Source organism: Stegodyphus dumicola, chromosome 5 (assembly GCF_044657685.1).
Source record: "Stegodyphus dumicola isolate Sdum_Otavi_A_Nest chromosome 5, ASM4465768v1".
Taxonomy (NCBI): domain Eukaryota; kingdom Metazoa; phylum Arthropoda; class Arachnida; order Araneae; family Eresidae; genus Stegodyphus; species Stegodyphus dumicola.
In genome coordinates, this window is record NC_140772.1 from 138074385 (window position 1) to 138092769 (window position 18385).

Genomic DNA, 18385 nt, shown 5'->3' on the forward strand with positions numbered 1-18385 from the left:
GATTCCAGTGGTTTATGGTCACTTTCCACAGTAATATGTTTTCTAAATATATACTGGTGAAATTTCTCACACGCAAATACAATAGCTAAAGTTTCGTTTTCAATTTGAGCATAATTCTTCTGTGTATCTGTTAATGCCTTAGATGCATATGCTACTGGTAAATTATTCTGAAGTAAGACTGCTCCTAATCCTTCTTGAGATGCATCTACAGATAAAACTACTGGCATTTTTATATCATAATACTGTAAAACTGGTTTATTTACTACGACATCTTTTAGTCTTCTAAATGCTTTTTCATGTGTTGCATTCCAGTTCCAGATAACTTGTTTTTTCAAAAAATCTCTTAAACATGATGTCAATTCTGATACATTAGGTATAAATATAGAAACATATGTAATCATTTCTGGGAAAGTTTCTAATTCTTTCACATTTTTTGGTGGTTTTATATCTAGAATAGCCTTAATTTTGAAGTCATCTGGTTTTAAACCATCTTTAGAAAATATATGTTCCATATATTTCACTTCGTTCAGCCCAAATTTACATTTATTTAAATTTAATTTAACATTCTTTTCTCTGGCTCTGTCCAACAACTTCTTTAATCTTGAATCATGTTCTTTGTTATCTTTACTCCAAACTAATGCGTCATCTATATATATTTGAACTCCTTCTAAATCACTAAAAATTTCAAAAAAACTTCTGTGGAAAACTTCTGGTGATGAACTCAGTCCCTATGGCAACCTCAAGAAACAATATCTACCAAACGGAGTGTTAAATGTAGTAAATTCACAACTTGAATCTGACAGTTTAATTTGCCAAAATGCTTTTATGATCTAATATTTCCTAATTCTTAATATTCCATAATTAATGTTTGCATCTAAAATACTAAAGACCTTTGCATTTGTCATTTGAAATGAAATTTCTTCAAAGGTTGGTATATGATAATGTTCTCTCAGTATATTTTGGTTAAGGTGCTGAGGATCTAAACACACTCTTAAATTACCATCCTTTTTCCTTACTACCACTAATGAATTCACGAATTCTGTTGGTTGGTTAACTTTCTTTATAATACCATTTTTTCCATTCTTGCTAATTCCTTTTTTAATGGATTTAATAAGCTAAGTGGAATTTCCCTACGGGTTCTATTTTACCAACAGCTCTTGGTTTTAATTTAATATGATATGTATATCCAGTTAAATTCCCAGTTCCTTTAAACATATCTTGATATCCTTTTAAAGATTCTGGTAACTTTTCATCGGAATCAGGATTTACTGTACAAATCCTTTGTATTAGGTTTAATTTTTGCGATGTAGGTAAACCTAAAATAGCTGGAACAGTTTTATCACATGCTACGACTTGAAATTCTACTTCATGCTTGTCCCCTTTTGATGTTTCACATAATAATTTACATTTTCCGACTACATCAATTGTAATTATTTAAAGTGACTTTTGATTTAGTCAAACATTTATCTCTTAAATTTAATTGTTTAAATTTAGGCAACGGTAGCACATTACACTGAGCTCCAGTGTCCAACTTAACAAATAATAATTTAGATATGTTTACTTTTAGTTTTTCAAACCATTCTGTTTTATTTCTAGAAAATGGATTTGTATCTTCTACTGACCCTAAAATATATTCATTACCATTATTATGTAACTCATTCTCTAAATTATTCTGTACAACATTAACATTTTTATAAGTGCACATTTTAGAAAAGTGATTTTTCTTTTTACAGTACAAGCAAATCTTATTATAAGCAGGACAGTTGTATAACCTTATGAAAAGTTCCACATTTTCTACATGGTGTTGGATTATTGTACTTAATTCCTTGATAGTTTGAAGAAGATTTAGTACTTTGTTGCTTTTGTTTTACATGATAGTTTTTCTTACAAGGCTGACTTTTTTCCTCTGAAGGTCGAAATTTATTACGTTTGATAGCTTCTATTTATTTTCTTCAGTTAAAGTTTTCAGCTGAAGTTCTGATAATTCAGAAGCTTTACACATTTTAATACATTTATCCAATGTTAACTGATCTTCCCTTAATAATCTATCTTTGAGATTTTTATTTAGAATTCCACTTACTATTCTATCCCTTATTAAACTATCTTTTAATTCTTCAAATCCACAGTTGCTATTTTATTTCTTTAAATAGTTAAGAAATCATCAAACGATTCACCTACATGTTGTGTTCGACAGAAAAATATATGTCTATCAACACTTTCGTTTGCTTTCGGTATGCAAAAATTTTCGAAAGCTTCAATTACTTTGTCAACATCCTTCTTATCTTCTTCACTTAAATTAAAAGTATTAAACTTTTCAAGTGCTTCTTCACCAATAATGTGCAATAAAATAGCTACTTTAATTTCAGGTGATTTAGTAATACCACCAGACGATAACATATAAATTTGGAATTTTTGTTTCCATTTCTTCCAATTTTCGCTTAAATTACCTTCAAAATTTAGATTACTTGGTGGCTTTAATCCATCCATATTTAATTTAGGACTTCAAATAGTTTATGTATACGTATTTTTAGGAACTTCCAATAAAAATAAACAACGCACTTGCCACCGATATAAGTTTCGATTTCACAGTAAACAACTTTCCATCATGTTTTTGTTTAGAATATCTTTACCGACGCTGCATGGTTCTCCAAAAAAGATTTTCTTTTTTAATCAACGACGGACTGCGCCATGTGTTGTATCTTATATATATATTGGGTATGTGCTCAGTGATGATTACAAGATGCACACAAACGTCGTTTATTCTACATTGCTCATCAGCTATTCTATATTACAGTTATGATTAAAGATAATAATAGGTACAGTTACAATTACATATTATAACAGACGCCACGAAAAATTCTCTTCAGAATTCATTTTAAAGCAGCTTTATAATTTTTTTGGAGGAAAAGAGTATTTTATTCTGTCCATACGTACAGATGTCACGCAAAAACATGGTTAAATAGCATTCGATAGCGGTCAAAATGGATATTTTCGTTAAAATATGCTGCCTGAAACTTTTCGTGATTACAATACTTCCTTTTTACTTCGTACAAGGAAGTAAACACGTCATCTGTTTCTCAGCCTTTCTTTACAATTTCTGATCTGCCTTTATAGAATCTCTCTTTGTTATACTCTTTTCCCCCTGATCTCTCCTGCTTAGAAATAACCTAATGTCTCTACACACTTTAGTTCGTGAACTAAAACTGTAACAGACATATCATCTTCGGCTTTCAGTTGTTTATTACTTTCTACTGCCCTTCTGTTTGCACTTATGCTTATTTTAGCATCATCTTATTGTAAGTGTATTTAGAATACCACTTAAGCGTTTATGCACCTGATGAATAGTATTAAAGATGAAAATAAAAATAATTATAGGAAAGACAATATTATATTATAATTTTAACTGAGTGTAATAAATTCAAGTTCAAAATGATGTGGTATGTAAAATTTTTAGTCCAAACGGCAATTTGCCCAGAAGGACTATTAATTTCGTTTTGGCATTTTGCGTTAGTTTACTATAAATGTTGGTTCATTTTTCAGATTGTTGCCAATAAAAATATTAGAGCACTCTATTATATTTAAAGACATTAAATAATGATGAATCTGAATAAAGGTATGTATGTTTCACGCATTGCGGTAAAACAACGGCACCTAGAGCCATCAAATTTTGAATAACGTACGTTTCCACCCAAATATGGGCATCTGGAAGTCCAAATTTGGAATTTGGAATTTGTTTTACTGTCTAATTCATATTTTGTAAAACTTTAACGAATTTTTGATTAACAAACTGAGCGATTTCAAAGCGAGCAATGACAACACTGCTCCTACCTAGTCCTGCACGAAAAAAAAAAAAAAAAAAAAAAGATTTTTCGCATGGCGAGACTGTGTATCGAAAATTCTAAAGATGTGCTGATTTTAAAATTATTTTGCGATATTGTTGTTGAACTGAGTTTTATGGTTTAAGTGCTAAGAACATGATATTTAATAAATAAAGGTAACACAAAAAAAGGTTTAAAAAACCCCCTTTAAACGAAATGTAAAATCTGAAAACTTACAGTTTTTTTTTTTTTTTTAATAGGAACTAAGTGACATGCATGAGTAAGTGATATTTTTTAGAAGTGTTTTAAAGAAATGCAATTAGCATAGTAACGTGTTATCCAGATGAAAAGTTAAATAGATTTAATTTTATTGTTATGATTTTAATGATAATTTTGAACCTATGTTTGCAAATTTAATTACATAGCTTTAAATTAAATTCAAACTGATATAAACTGCAGTCAGGTATATTATTTTATTTAATAAATGTAAAATAGTAATTTTAATCGTCAGTGTCAATAAATTTGCTTTTATTAAATTATAATCTATATTCTTAATTAAGTTATTTTACATAAAATTTTTCTATTTAATTTACTTCTCAGGTCTAATTTTACAAAATATCCGGTTAAATTTCTTTTAAGTGTTGATTACACTTTTATTGTTTTTGCGGTTTACGCACACGACGCACATTGAATATTCTGCTTTTTTGTGAACACTTAGCATTTCAAAATAGAAATTTTTTTCCTTCTTTCTCTTTCTCTCTGTCTCTCTTTTCTTTTATATTCCTAAAAGAATCACTGTTCACGAATATTTATGAATTTCACGAGTCATTTCACTTTTTATCTATTCACTAATTTCACAGATCTTTCAAGACTGATGTTCGTGGATTTCTTAGAAAATTTCATTTGGAATTTTTCTTTTTTCTTTTTTTTTTTTTTTTTTCAATGTTTAAAGCTGAACAAGAAGCTGCTATGTTTAAATATAGCTTAGTTTATGCCATTACTTGTGGAAACAGTGATGAGTGTTTCAGCAAGTGTGCTGCACATGTTAGACATCCTTTTAAAGGATACTTTAGTGCTTATTCGATCTATAACGCATATGGAATCCAAAACTTTAACTAAAGAATGGCTTTCTAAAACTTTGGTTAAAACAAATTATAGATTAGCTATTGCTAATTACTTTTATGTACGGCAGTACAACATTATTTCCTGTCCTAGAAACTTTTAAAGTACCTAAATAAGAAACTATAAACAGATTCATATCATATTATAAAACCTTGATAACTTATCTACCTAAACCTATAGTAAGTTATGTAATTTATTACTCTAGTTACCTTTTAAGCCCGAAACTAAGTAACTGAATCAAGTTAACTAGCCACATAAATTTTCAAACTGAACCAAATTAAAATTTATTACCTCAAGAAAGATTAAAGATAATAAACGTAATCAAAGAAAATAATACGTAACTACAAAATCGTACCTCTTTGCTTAATAGTATGACCATATTGAATTTGTCACAGTCTTTCCCCAGAAAAAAAATTAGATGATTCAAATGCAGACCATAGAAAAATTTTAAATTTAGATAAATCCAGATTAAAAATTATTTTATGAGAGTCAAGTAAAATAACTTGAGTTAAGTTTTGCTTTAAACTTTCTTAATTATTATATTTTGAACCTTGGATGTTTATTTTCATTGTAAACAAAATATGTGTAAATCTCTAATAAATCAGACTGGATCGCAGTTAAAGTAATAAACAGAGGAGCGATCTTCCAGACAACGTTTACTCACGAACACCAAAGACGAACTGATACATATACATAATTGACATCACAGTTTCTTTTTACAAACAAACACTACCGCCATCTATTGGCGATTTATGGATACACAATCCTAAACTTAACACCCCATGCATCCGTAACGGATGCATCAATTTTATTGAACTTCACGATTATAAAGTCTTTCAATCGGTCTTCTAACAACACCCTTATCTAACTGAATCTCACAAGATCTAATTCTATCATCTCTTCCGTGAAATAATTCCTTAATCCTACCTATCTTCCAGTTACAGCGTTTCAAATTATCTTCTCGTACAAGTACAACATCATTAATTTTAAACGCGGGAGAATTCTTTGGAGTTTTTGAAAACATGACTGATCTTAATTCTAACAAATATTCTTTATAAAACCTTTTCCAAATATGCTCTAATATTAATTGCCTATGCTTCCATCTTTTAATCAACTGAGATCTTGTAGATTCTTGTTTAGATTCAGGTGAAGGTGAAACAGTCAATCTAGATCCAGTTATAAAATGAGATGGTGAAAGAGGATCAGGTTCATTTGGTTCATTGTATACATACGGTATAGGTCTAGAATTAATAACAGCTTCAACTTCAACTAAGACAGTATACAGTTCTTCATAATATAAAGAAGCTTTACCTAAGATACGTTTTAAACAAGTTTTTACAGATCTTACCAAACGTTCCCAGAATCCGCCCCACCAAGGAGCACCTTCTACAATAAATTTCCATTCAAACCCATTTTTACCAAGGAAATTTAGAACCTTTTCATCTTTACATAATTTATACAAATATTTTAATTCACGATCAGCAGTCTTAAAGGTTTTATCATTATCAGAATATATAACTCTACAAATACCCCTACGTGCAAAAAATCTACGTAAGGCTTAAATGAAACACTCTGCACTTAAATTTGATAACAATTCTAAATGGACTCCTCGAGTCACTGCACAGGTAAACAATGAAATATACACTTTTGTACCATCCTTTAAATACAAAGGGCCAGCGAAATCTATGCCACTTACCTCAAATGGTTGAGCTTTCTCCACTCGGTCAGCTGGAAGAGGAGCCGATATCTCGTGTCCAGCTTTAGCATTATATTTTTTACAAAATCTACAATCATGTAACACAGATTTTACAAAACGTCTAGCTTTTAAAATCCAAAATTTCCCTCTTACTTGCACTAAAGTTTCATTTACACCACTATGAAGTACCTTTTCATGACAATTCAAAATAATTAAACGAGAAAAATAATTATTTGGTAATATTATAGGCTGAATTTCATCGACATCTAATGATGATTTTACTAATCTACTTCCAACTCTTAAACAACCCTTTTCATCCATTACTGGATTTAACCCAAACAATTTGGAATTATGAGACAATGGTTTTTTACATTTAACATCATTCAACTCTTCAAAAAAATACTCACCTTGTGATAAGATAATCCAATAACACATAGCATTACATATTTCATTTCTGGTCGCAGGACCAATCACTCTATTCTGTGACTTTAAATTATTAATGAATCTAAATACATATGACGTGACTCTTAAAAGTTTACCTAAGTCACTAAAGTTTTCTATTTTTAACACAGGTTGTAAAGGTTGAACACTGCTAGTAACTTGAGTCACAACTCTTTCTTCAACACTATCTACTATGTTACAATGCTTGTTCACTTTACGCCAATTTATTTCATCTTGATGAAGCCATGGAGGTCCATGCCACCACACTTGATCTACTACAAGATCACTCACTTTAACACCGCGTGTAATTTTATCGGCTGGATTATCTGAGCCAGGACAATGATGACACATACTCGGAGATGTTTTGTCTTGAATTTCGGACACTCGATTTTGTACGAATGTTTTCCATCGCCGTGGTGAGTTTTTTATCCAATGAAGCACAATAAGAGAATCTGTCCATAAATGAATCTTAGGCACACGGACTGTAGTTACAAGTCTTGCACCTAACACTGCAGCCATAAGCTCGAGTCTTGGTAAAGATAATTTTTTCAGGGGAGCCACTCTGCTCTTGGCTATCACTAAATTTGTTCCACAATATTTTAAGCTACGGAATTTCACGTACACTGCTGCTCCGTAAGCACTTTGAGATGAATCACAAAAACAATGTAGTTCTAGTGTTTCATCAACATCACGAAAATACCACCGAGGTATCTGGATATTAGGTAGATCACATAGTTGCCTATACCATTTGTTCCACTTGTCTTGCAATTCTGGTGGGATAATTTCATCCCATTCAACACCTTTCAGCCATAAATGCTGAAAAAGAACTTTTGCTTGAATAACATATGGAGCAAGAAACCCAATAGGATCGAAGATTTTTGAAGCAGCTTTTAAAACACAACGTTTTGTTTGGTCATTTGACTGGGTGAAATCAATAACGTCTTGTGCATTAAAACAGAAGATATCCTTAATTGTATCCCATTGAAGTCCAAGAATCTTAGAGGGGGAATCACAGTCAGGCAATTTAAAGCTAACGAAGTTGTCACTTGATTTATACTGGTATCCGAATTAGAATTCCATTTGGTCAAAGTCATTGATGCCTTTTTCATTATATCATTGGCTTCATGATATATCTGTATAGCTTCCTCCTCCGTATCTGATCCACAAATAAAATCGTCAACATACATGAAGTTTTCTAACATTTCTACAGTTCTGGGATGGATGTCTTCAAATTTCTTTATATGATGCTTAATGCAAGCGCTCAGCAAAAATGGACTTGATTTTGCTCCAAAAGTTACACGACACATCCGATAAACTTGCATTCTCGGATTGCTCAAACTTGAATTCTCATCAATCCACAAAAATCGCATTGAATCCCGATCTTCAGGTGCAACAGAAATTTGCAAAAACGCTTTCTCAATATCTGACGTAAATGCAATTCGATGAAGTCGAAAATTTATTAAAACTTTCAAAAGTTCAGGAAGAAGATTTGGTCCTTGTAGTAAATTATCATTTAGAGATTCATGATTTTTTTCCTTTGAAGAAGCATCATAAACAATGCGAAGTTTCGTAGAATTATGATCTTCACGGATGACAGCACAGTGAGGTATGTAGTAAGTTCGTCTCCCAGATGGAGTACCAAGATCGACCTTTTCTATGATTTCTTCCTAAAGCTGATAGTCAATCACTTCTTTATATTGCGCATAAATGTTCAAGTTTGATTTAAATTGTTCGATCAGCTTTAAAAATCGTCTTTCAGCATTCTTAAAATTGTCTCTTAAAGTCACATTCTGATCTTTCCATGGAAGTCTAGCTTCGTATCTATGACCCTTTTGTGTAATCGAGTTGTTAAATATTTGCAACGTCATTTCATTTTGTTCTTCGTCAGAAATATTTTTAATTCCTATAGATTCAATATCCCAAAACGATTCGACGCTTTTTAGAAGTTTCTCTTCTACACTTACGTTTAAACACGCATCATGGATTTCAAAGTCTGATGAAGAAAATCTGCCTTGTATACACCACCCAAACAAGGTTTTGATCGCTACGGCATTTCTGTTTATCCTTTTTATTTCTTCGCTTGCTATTTTCCACATAATGTCCGCGCCGATTAAAACGGAAATATGATTCATTCCATCGGCGCCGCCGCAGTCTGTCAAAGTGACGCCGAATGCTTGGAGTTTGGATTTCATTTCTACATCTGGTACTCGTATATCGGCGTTTGTTATGACTGGTACTTCAGTGACTTCGAGATTTATGGATTTTTTAGGGTCATTAATATTTCGGAGCGTAAGTTCAACTTTCTTTCGACGTTAATGTTTCCCGTTCTTTTCACCGAAGGTATCCAGATTTAAAACAGTTTCTCCTTTCACTGGCAATTGTAATTTTCTTGATAAATCTTCTCGAATTGAAAAGATTTGTCTACCGCCGTCAAGAAGACATCTCACAATACAATTCTTATTTCTGCCCTCAGCCACAGCATACACCGTTTGAAGCATAATATTAGATCCAGTTTTGGCAGAAGAATTTTGAACAATTTCCGCCGATGTTTCGGTTTCCTTATTTTTTACACTGGAGACAGCTGATGTGGGATTTACCCACACACTTTCATGATGTTAACCGCGGCACGTTTTGCAGGAAAACTGTTTGTTCTTACAGTTGATAGCTAAATGTTTACATCCAAAACACAGAAAACATTTTCCTGTACGTTTCAAAATGTTGCGTTACTCTTCAGAGTTCACCTCAGTACATTTATATTTCGTATGGTCTTCTTTATCACAAAATATACATTTGTATCCAATTGTTGATAAAGCTGAAGCAGTCGGAACTTTCGGTTTATAATTCGGATAAACTTTCGTGCGATGTTCATTTTGACGAAAGTATGGTTTCTGATTAGTTTTCGCAGAGTTCATTAAACTTGCAGCTTCTCGACAGTTAACTTCTTTTTTTAAGAATTCTATAAGTTCCTTTATATCAAATCCTGCTTCCATACTTCGACTTCGATTAAATTCCAAATTTAATTCCTCTGGAAATTTCTGCAAAATGATAGGACAGAGAATATTTCCATAACTTCCAGAAGTAACGTTTAACGATTCTAAACTTCGAATGTTGACTTCGCATTCATCGTACAGCTTACGCAGTGCTTTAACATTTGAAATGTTTCCCACTGGTTCAAGGGATAATAATTTATTCATATGCGAAGTGATAACAACATCTTGTCTTCCAAAACGTTCTTTCAATATTTTTACTGCGGAATCATAATTCTGGTCACTTAAAGCGAAACCGGAAATGGCAGCTAAAGCATTACCTCCAAGTAAGGATTTTAGGTAGGCAAATTTTTCAGTTTTTCTCAATCCACTATGATTATGAATTGTATTTTCGAATTGGTTCCAAACGTCTAACCCTTTACACGAATCTCCGTAATAAGTTCCGATTTGCAGACGTGGCAACTTCACTGTTTTCGTTTCAACTGGAAGTGCAACATTAGCCGTTTCGTTCTGATGAACTGTTCTAGAAGATTCCGAATTCTTCTTCAAAAATCGTTGCATTCTTCCTCTCCATATAACAGTTTTATCCTGGTATTCTTGACTTAAGGTAACTTCATTTTCAATCTCCTCCGAAGTTACTTTCGTTTCTATTTCTGAATCCAAACTTTTCAGTTCATTGATTTTTCTCAATTAACTGTTAATATAAATCCTCGATTATCTCAATTTTCTCATTTAGCGGAATATTATTTGCTAAATTCGATTCGACTTTGGTTATCAGTTTCGTAGTTAATTGTCTAACAACCGATCGTTTCTTTTTCAAATGTTCAAGAACGCCCTCCATTTTCGAAATATTCAGTCTGTCGATTTTCTGGTTCGTAATAATCCCGGTTTGCAGGCACCATAAACAAAATATGTGTAAATCTCTGATAAATCAGACTAGATCGCAGTTAAAGTAATAAACAGAGGAGCGATCTTCCAGACAACGTTTATTCACGAACACCAAAGACGAACTGATACATATACATAATCTAGTCTAGTCTGTGCGACTATAGCCGAAATGTCGCGCGGCTGCGCAACCTGTCCGGCTCTTGAAAAATAAGCCCAAAGGGCACATGACGTTGCAGTTTCTTGACAAGTTTAGAGAGGTCAAAGGTGTTTATAGGGAGCGACCATGCGTCGCAAGGCCTTTAAAGGCGCGCACAATAAGAAAATCGCAAAGCAGGAGCCGTGAGGATCTGTGTGAAATGTTTGTGTTGAACATCAAAAAAACACAGACAAAATCCTACAATTTCAATCTTGACATTTGAATTTAAAACACATCATAAAAATTAAACATATCATACTTTATTACATACATACTACTGAAACGTGAAAAGGATACATAAATTACCATTGAAAAATAAAAATGAAAATAAAAATAATTACACTATATACAATATGTACAAGAGCAGTGCGTACCCATCATGAAAATTTTACGTTGGGAAATTTAAGTCCCTGGCGAGGTGGGCCGCGAGTGGTCTTAACGAAGCATCTTCATCAAGAATCACATAATCCAAGACATTAAGATCAGTCATGTGTACACATTCCTGAGCCTTATTAAAGAAATTGTTGTTAGCATTATGCAAATACGTCTCGACGGAATCCATTTTCAAGTCACGGTGTAGAGTGTGATTTGAAACGTAATAATGTGCATTAGCTATCATTCGAAGAGCTTTATTTTGTAAAATTTGTAACTTGTCTATCTCCTTCTTCTGAACAGTTGCCCAGGCGGGAGAGGCATAAGAGAAGATAGGACGTATGATAGATATATATATGTGTCTTTTCCTTTTTAAGTCTAATCTGGAAGTCGCAGACAGAAGCGGCGTGAGACTTCGTAAGATTCCGATAGTTTTTCCTCTAATGCAGTTAATATGTTCTTTCCAGATGAAATTTGAACAATATTTTAGTCCAAGGTAGGTAGCACTTTTGACAACAGGCACCACAGTGTCAAAGAGTATCAGTTGTGTTGTCAAGGGATGATTCATCTTGTTTTTCTTAAATATTAGCAGTTTGGACTTATCAGCATTGATTGCTATTTTCCATTTGGCGCACCAATGTTCCAGCTTAGGCATAAATCTCTGCAGTTTCTTTAGGGCAAAATTCGGTGTCCCAGACTTGACAGCGAAAGCTGTATCATCTGCGTATCACCCCATGAAGAAGTTTTGATCGAGGTGTTCAGCAGGTAAGTCTGCTACGTAAAAAAGATAGAGTACTGGCCCTAAAATAGATCCCTGTAGGACCCCGGCCTTTACTTCTTTCATAATAGATTTACTTTCTCCAATTTGAATGTGGAAAGTTCTGTTTGTCAGGAAAGAATAAATAATTTTAATCAGCGCATCACTGAACTTTAAGCTGATTAACTTATAAATAAGCCCCTCATGCCAGACGCGGTCGAACGATACATAATTGACATCACAGTTTCTTTTTACAAACAAACACTACCGCCATCTATTGGCGATCTATGGATACACAATCCTAAACTTAACACATTGTGCAGATATAGGAATCCTTTGTCATCGTGAGAACAGTCGAATAATTGAGTATAAGGATTGATTTGAAAGTTGCGAGTTGACATATAAGGATTGCTTTGAAAAGCTTTGCTAGTTTTCATTAAATGTTTCTGAATACTGATATGCTGATGTTGGTATACTATAGTAAGGATTATTTGGATAACAACAAAAACTACGAGAATTATTTGCCTAATGACAAAGTTGCTCTCACGGAGAACGTTTTAAGGAATCTGTCTGGTTTTCACCCTACATATACAGAAAACTGTCATGAAAGTTCCCCTGCCGCATTCCATTGATCAGCCAGCATTCCAAATTTGATATTTTCAGCATATAATCATACCTCTTAATTGCTTTGGCATAAGAATTTTGTTGTAACTTATAACCTTATTACGTGCATGATTTTATATCTTAACTTAGCAATGTGGCCATGCTTTTGCACTTTCTATCTTTGTATCCACAAAATTTTGAAATATTTTCTCAATCTTATAACATTTGAATATTATCATCAGAGCCTGCTAACTTTTTCTGAAAGAGATCCCACTTTCAGCACCTTTCTACTGCAAGCGAAATAAATTTGAATAGGTATTCTACTTCATAATCCCTTGAGAGGTTAATTTAATTTAATAACTGCAGTATACCAAGATTTTGATCTCTTATAATATTTTCTTGAAAAGGCTTACTCTGAATGGCACGAAGTTTTGGATTTTTTCATGAAAAACTGTTATTTAAACACTATTTATTAGCTAAACATGTATAATTACTTATTATAGCCTCTATGTTCATATATTTCCGATCATTAAATGATCTTTATTTCAGAAAAGAAAATAAGAAAACAAAATATTTTACGTTATAAGCTAATATACACCAAGAGAAAAACTACCATAACTAAATAAAGGCTATCATGTCATTCAGGGTCAAGGAGTTGATTTTAGTATGGCTCACACATATATTAGCAGCTTAATTTTGAACGTGAACTTTTTACAAACTTCTCAATAATTCATAATTATTCAGTATAAATATTACGCTTATAAAAGCGATTTGTAATTTGCTGTTTTAATCGAATATATCGAATATATGTCATCTATCACAGCTGATTCAGTAAAAGTTATCTCCAATTTGAAATCTTACTAAACAGCAAAGTACTGAAACTTTAAAATTATCTATAATTATCTTCAGAATCAGCATTGCAAAAAGTACTATATTCATTAATGCTCTATTTTTTATTGAAATATTTCTGCAATTACTTTTAATGAGGTTCCGAATAAACATTTGTGTATCATATTTTAAAATATTATACATACTGATGTTAAATACAAACGCATATTTCACATCTCAGTGACCAACAGCAAATTAGTAAACTATATGTTTAAAAATATAGCGATTTCCCCCACTCCTCGTATTGATCCTGAGTGCACTTTATTTTATTTTCACAATTTCACAGAAACTGTTAAGAGCTTAATTGTAAAATAATGAAAGAAATATCAATTTATTTTGCATTTTTCTTCTAAGAAATAAAAAAAAAAATATTAAAGTTTATGACACACCGTGTGAGAAAATTCTGTGCGTTGTGTACGAGGATGTCGTTTAGAGCGCACTTTTCCCCATGGTAAACATTTATTTTGGAAACTCGGTTGACAAGACACCTTTAAAACTTTCTATATTTAAGCTTTGTTCACCAACTGAGACGGTTATTTTCAGAGCTTAGTCACTGTATACAACATATACAACAACCCTCCTTCTCATCTATCATGTTTAAATGCTCTCTTGCGTGTTGATGGTTGAAAGTTATGATTCTTGAGAAACCTTTTGCAAATACATTGAGAAGTCTTATCATGAAATTATCTCGCAACTTTCGAAGAGATCTTTATAAGCAGAAAAAATCCAGTTTCGAAAGAACTATACTATATTTTGAAAAAGCCATTTCATTAATGAATATATTAGCTGAAATTTGTTATACAGAGGCTGTTCGCATAGTTTTTAGATGATTTTGCTTTGCTGTAAAAAACAAGTTCTGCTTAGAAATTTTTTTTAACTGTAACTATATTTTTGAAAGTACAAGTTATCGTCTACTACTTGACAGTTTTGTTTTCATGCAAAATGTCGCTTTTAAAGAAGAAATGGATGGAAGGCTATGTTTGTGTTCTTTACTAAGAAAGTTATTCGTATCTAGTTATTAAAAAATGTTGTGATTGCCATGGTTTTTCAATATCTAAAACTACGATAGGTAATGTTGTCAACAACAAAGAAAGAAACGTCAAAATTTAACTTCAGTTGGAAAACTTGTTTCAAATACGGTATCCAAGGAAAAAAGACGGAATGTTTTTTCGGACGGAAACGGAATGCATCTTGCAAATGTGAGATGTTTAACGTTAAAAGAAAATCCACCAAGCCAGTTGCAAAATCATTAAAATGTTCGGTGTCAACTTTAAACAAAGTGAGTAATGCTGATTTGAATTTTTAAAAGGCGAAAAAACATAATGTGCACTGTTTATCTCCACGACATATCACTGAACATAGAACGCGATGCAGAAGTCTTTATGAGAATCATTTATCCGGACAAAAATAAAAACAATGTTGTCACAATAGACGTATCTTGGGTATACTTAAATAACTGAAATAAAAAGAAATCCATTTATTATCATCAAAGATGAGAAAAATATTTTAAAACTTGGTTCAAGAAATCTGAAGAAAGTTTTTCTAATGGATTTATGATTGTTGCTGGTTTTTCATTTAACGGCAAACTAAAAATAAAGAAAGAGTTCAGAAAACTGTTAAGAACAACCGCACATATTATCAAAAACATATTTTATACCCAATTTTCAAATATGAAATACCTTCTCTTAACACACAGTGTGATCAATCAGTAGAACTGCATCAAGACAAAGCAGGCAGCCGCACATAAAAATCTACTGTCCATTTCCTATAGGAAAAAATGGAACAAAAAACGGGTGTCAAACAATTCACTCATATCCCTACAAGTTTGATCTATTGCCAAAGCTGTTCGAGAGCAATGGGATAAAATATCTCTCTCGATCATATAAAAGGCTTTATTGTATTGGAAATTGCAGTGTATAAAGATGAAGGTTATCAAATAGAACATTTAAAATACAAAAATTTTAGGTAAAATATACAATGAAAATTATTTAAAAATGTGAGAACAACCTCTTTATTTACCAGAAAATACTTAATTATTTTGAGTACAGAGCATCCTTCAATATCAAATTTTCATACATAAAATATTTAAAAATTTTTAAGTGGCCGCGCATTTAATGTTATGTGAAACAATGGTAGTTCTTGCCTTTTAGCAGTGACTGAAGGAGCTGGATTGCGTCGATGTTTTTACTTCCTTGTAGGAAGTAAAAAGGAAGTACTATTGCAATCGCGAAAAGTTTCAGGCCGCATATTTCAACGAAAATATCCATTTTGACAGCTATCGAATGCAATTTAACGATGTTTTTGAGTGATATCTGTACGTAAAGACAGAATAAAATACTCTTTTCCTCCAAAAAAATTATAAAACTGCTTTAAAATGAATTCTGAAGAGAATTTTTCGTGGCGTCTGTACGCACATATGTACGTATCTCACATAACTCAAAAATGAGTAGCCTCAGATGGTTGAAATTTTGTATATAGGACTGCTATAACATGTAGATGTGCACCTCGTATTTTGGTTGCAATCGGTCGCACCAAACGTATATAAATATATTTATATATATATCCACTCTGTTATCCGGCTCAGTGATCTCAGTTTCTTTACTCTTATATATTTGTAAATTGTACATTTTTTGCTTTAAAAATGATTGAATTATGTTGTTCTTATCTTCCGGTTAAGGTTTTTATGCCTTTAGTTAATCTGTATGCAATATTTTCAGAATTATCAACAATTTTAAAGTTGTCTAAGTGCCGCTAAGCCTTTTTTTTAATGGCGGCCATTGATGTTTACATTTGAAACAGGAGACTAGTGGATTTCTTGCCAATCTAGAGAAACTTAGCTTCGCAACAACAAAGATAACGCATTCATTTATTATTGCCAATTAAATCATGCTTAATTCTTTCTTGAATTTTTTCGAGGAAAAAGGTCTTTAGATTTACTTCGTAATTTTTAATACAGATATTTTAAGTTTTTATGTATTTTTGCCTTGTCGGGAAGTGAGAACTGAATTAATTGAATGAGAAATATTCAATCGTCTGTGAAAAACTGTTTCTTTTTTGTTTTGTTTGCTTAATTTATTTTATACATCGCTCTGGCTTTATTATAGTATTTGAATAGAACATGTGGCAAAGATTAAATAATTCTTTAAATGATATAAATTTTGTGCATTCTGAGTTATAATATGAACGAAATAAAATACTGTTAAGTGAACCTAGCGCCAGAGTGTCGCTATGGTAAATAAATAGAGTGAATTTTAAAGAATGCATTTATTCTATTGTGGTTTATGCCCTGTCGGCGAAGTAGATTTAATTCAATCCAATGAGTTTAAATGAAAATCAAGAAAAAATGCGTATAATTTAATATTCCGTACAAGTCATGTGGTGTACAAATCAGATTTTTTTCTTTTTGTGTGGATGCAAATATAAAGCGTTTCCCTTAGAATGTGATTTACAAAAGCATATATCTCTATTTTCATGTTGCGTTATAACTAATTAGACTAAATAAAATCTCTTAGTTTATGCAGAAGCCACTTCTTGGAAGTAGCAACGTAGGAAGTTCCGCCAGAACATATGTAAAATAGACTGTGTGAGGATATGCTCTTTTTAAATTATTTTGTGGAATTGCTGTTGAACTGAATTTTATCTTTTAAGTGCAAAGAACATGATATTTGATAAATAAAGGTAATGCACAAAATGTTAAGAAAAGCTCCTTTGGGCGTAAATCTGAAAACTTTCAGACTTTTTTTTTTTTTTTGTATGTGTGTGTGTGTGTGTGTGTGTGTGTAACTTTTATTTTCTGCGTTATTTTTCAGCAGAACGCAAATTAAAACTTTAAATAGCATGCAAATTTGTAGTTAAGATAGATTACTGAGGCAACCACCCACATCAGCGTGTTAACCTAAGAAGACGGCTGACTGCCTACCTACCCTACCTGTGGCTTTGTTGTTTGAATTTTGTATGAGGGAGCCTAGGACTGAAATCCCCTTTTCTGGAGTCGAATTAATAAGTTAAATTTATTACTTTATCGCTTTAAATATTCGTGTTTCAGAATCTTCTCAAGTACCAGTGGCTCGAATTTGTGAATATTTAATTGTATTACAAAATGTGATTTCAACAAATCTTTAAATTAAGTTTTACCTTTTTTTTTTTTTATGTTGCAGCATTTTAGTTAGATTTCTTTGCGTTACAACAATTAGATCTGTGAAAACGATAATTCATCCGATCAAGAAGAATTAATAACATTCAAATAAGGCACTTTAGGTTTCAAATCGGCAACCGAACTAAAATCTGTTTGGTATACGATTATGCGTCACCATATGGATTTCATCAAGTGGGTCTCGTACGTTTTCTCATTCGTCCTTTATGTTTGGGAGAATATAAAGAATTATCGCTTTGCCCCGCACTTGCCCTTGTCGTCTAAATGGTTAGCGCGTCCAATTAATAATTTAAAAATATGTCATTGGAATTTTGTCACAGCATAATTGATTTTTCCTGTTTCCTGATTCGAAAAATCTAAATATCTTAACATATACTAAAAAGGTTGACGTGGTTTGCTTTATATAATTATGGCAAAGCACACGAAGGCTAGCTGTTAAAGAGGAGGGATGCCTTCATGGAAGA

The 18385-nt window shown here is 32.2% G+C and overlaps 1 protein-coding gene across 5 annotated transcripts in view; it reads left to right on the plus strand.

Annotated features, from left to right (window-relative positions):
• LOC118190192 (protein Obscurin-like) overlaps window positions 1-18385 on the plus strand; it is a 735887-nt gene that overhangs the window by 342010 nt on the left and 375492 nt on the right. The gene's annotated exons all lie outside the window — the stretch shown is intronic.